The 3,220-nt window shown below is 45.4% G+C and overlaps 1 pseudogene; it reads left to right on the forward strand.

The window, feature by feature from the left end:
- The first annotated feature begins 2,007 nt into the window (after positions 1-2,007).
- Positions 2,008-2,809, forward strand: LOC115301253 (annotated as a pseudogene).
- The last annotated feature ends 411 nt before the right edge of the window (positions 2,810-3,220 follow it).

The raw sequence follows: 3,220 nt of genomic DNA on the forward strand, positions 1-3,220 counted from the left end.
ACTTTTAGGATTCTCCCTCTACTCTACCAATACCAGTTCTGGTAGATGCCATTTTTGTTCTCTCCTTCTGACCTACTAGCACCAGTGGGTACCCCCAGCCCCACATTCTGCTCCCTGGGCCTCCCCAAGCTGGCCAGGCCAGTGCCCCACCAGTGCACCACTCCACCACAGCCTTGTCAAAGCTGGAGAGACAAGTGCTTTGTTCCCACACACCATTCTACTGTGGCCCCGCCATAATCGGCTTTGAGCTCCTGGTCATGCTGTCCAGGGGCAGTGCAGGTCTGGGACCCTCAAATCTGAAACAATTGGACTAAGGTTTCAAATCGAAATCACAGAGAGCAGTTGCATGGATTTTAAAAAACCATCCATGTATTTACTGCCTGTAAAAGACTCACTTCAGACTTAAGGACACACACAGACCAGCAAGAAGATACAACATTTGTAAATATTTATGCATCCAACACAGGGGCACCTAAATATAAAAGCAAATACTAACAGATCTATAGGGAGACATTGACAAGAGTACAATAATACTGCTTTGGCTTACTGAACTGATTTTAGTTTACTGACTTAAATATTTCACTTACATCCATGGATAGATCATCCAGACAAACATTCCTAAGGAAACATTGACTTAAATGGCACATTAGGTCAGATGAACCTAACGGATATTTACAGAACATTCTGTCCAAAGCGGAAGAATATACACTCTTCTCAAGAACACATAGAACAATCTCCAGGGTAGATCATACATCAGGACAGAAAAAAAGACTCAATAAATTTAAGAAAATTGAAATAATATCCAGCATTTCTTCTGACCACCATGATATGAAACTAGAGGACAATTACAAAAGAAAACGGGTAAAATCACAAGTATGTGAAGATGTAAAAACGTGCTACTCAACAATGGACCAATGAAGAAACCACAAGCAACCTTAAAACAAGTGAAGATGGAAACACAGCGTCTTCAAATCTATGGCATGGCGCAAAGGCAGTGAGAAGCAGGTTCACAACGGTACAGACCGGAAAAATGTCAAACAATCTAACACTACCTCTAAAGGAAGAGAAAAAGAACAAATGAAGCCCACAGTTAGTAAAAGGAAGGAAATAAATGATCAGAGTGGAAATAAATGAAATAGAGGCTAAAAGGATAACAGAAAAGATCAAGGAAAGTAAGAGCTGGTTCTTTGAGAAGATCATCAAAATCAACAAACAGTTAGCTAGACTAAGAAAAAATAAATAAATAAAATTAGAAATGAGAGAAGAGAAGTTAAACTGATATCAAAAAAATACGAAGGATCAAAAGAGACTCCTATGACAGTTATATGCCAATAACCTGTGGATGACCTAGAAGAAACAGATAAATTCCAAGAAACATGCAATCTTCTAAAACTGAACCATGAAGAAATGGAAAATCTGAGTAATCTCCTTGCTAGTAAGAAATTTAAAACAGTAATTGAAAACACCCAACAAACAAAAGTCCAGGACTAGATGGCTTCACTGGTAAATTCTACCTAACGTTCAAAGAAGATTTAATACCTATCCTTCTCAGATTCTTCCAGAAAACTTGAACAGAAAGGAATTCTTCCAAACTTATTTTACAAGGCCAGCATTATTGTAAAGCCAAAACTAGAGACAGAGACAAAAAGAAATAAAAGGAGGAGAAGGAGAAAAGGAGACTGGGCAGGGAAGGGGAGGGGTAGGGGGAGGGAAAAGAAAGGACAGGTGGAGAGAAGGGAAAGGGAAGGGAAAAGGGAGGTATGGAAGGAGAGGGGAGGGAGGAGAGCACAAAGACAGCAGGAGAGGAGGGAGGGGGGAAGGCAGGGGGAGAGGAGGGGCAGGAAAGGGAGAAAAGTAAGCAACAAAGAAAAGCAAGAAAGCAAGAACCACTATCCCTCAAGAACACAGATGCAGGCTGTTTGCCCACGCAGAGCTTGGAGCTGCAGATGGACCGATTGCCTCTGCCCTGTCCGGTTGCCTGCCTGCCACCCTCCCCCTGCAACCACCATGCCTTCCTCCAACAGCCACAACATGCCCTTCCCCAACCTCAGTAACTACATGGCCAACGTGCTGGGTCCTGAGCTGTTAAGAGTAGCTGTGCTCCAAGAGCACACCCAGTGGCTTCACATCAAGGCTCAAAAGAGCTTCCACAGCAACCTGGCCATCAGGTCCTGTGCGCTCAGGCGGGGCAGCAGCGGCTCCTTGATGATCACTTTCTGTTCAACAAACCTGTGTTGCCCCCGCTGCTGGCCTCAGACATGGCCTGTGACTAGCTGGACACCCATGGCATCCAGCCCAATAACAGTAAGACCTTCCTGGTGTGGATCAACAAGGAAGGCCACCTGAGGGTCCTCTGCACGCAGAAGGGAGGCAACATGAAGGAGGTGTGCGCTCGCTTCCGCAACAGCCTCATCCAGACTGAAACTCTCTTCAAGTCTAAGAATTAGGAACTCATGTGGAACTCTCACCTGGGCTACATCCTCCCCTGCCCGTCCAATCTGGGCACAGGGCTGCAGGCCGTCGTGCACATCCAACTGCCCCAGCTGGGCAAACATGAGAGGCTCCTGGAGGTGCTTCAGCCACTGCAGCTTAAAAAAAAAAAAAAAAAAAGGCACCGGCTGTATGGACACAGCTGCTGTGGGCGGGATCTTCTTCGGTGTCTCCAGTGTCTCCAGGGCGGACCACCTGGGCTTCTCAGAGGTGGAGCCCGTACAGATGGGGGGTGGATGGTGTAAAGTTGCTCCCAGAGATGGAGCAGCAGCTGGAGCAGGGCCAGGCCATTGATGACCTCGTGCTGGCCCAGAAGTGAAGCCCCTCCATCCTCACCTGCCACCTCCACCAGGCTGCTGCTGAACCCCCTCGCGGGCAGTGTCTGCCAGGCACCCCAAAGTTCGTCATGTGGCAGCTAAGCCCTTAGCCTCGATGTAGAGACTTATGTCACCCTTGGTAGAGTTTATTTTTGTGATGGCCAAGATGTTTCTGAGGCTGAAATAAACTGGGGTTTTGGCCTGCCAAAAAAAAAAAAAAAAGAAGAAGAAGAAGAACATAGATTCAAAAATGCTCAACAAAATCTAGCAAACTTGAATTCAACAATACATAAAGGATCATACAGCTTAACGGAGTGGGATTTACTCCAGGGATACAAGGATGGTTCAACATCTGTAAGTCAATCAACATAGTATAACACGTTAAAAAAAAATAAAGGATAAAAATATTTGAT

This window comes from Suricata suricatta, chromosome 1, assembly GCF_006229205.1.
Source record: "Suricata suricatta isolate VVHF042 chromosome 1, meerkat_22Aug2017_6uvM2_HiC, whole genome shotgun sequence".
NCBI lineage: Eukaryota > Metazoa > Chordata > Mammalia > Carnivora > Herpestidae > Suricata > Suricata suricatta.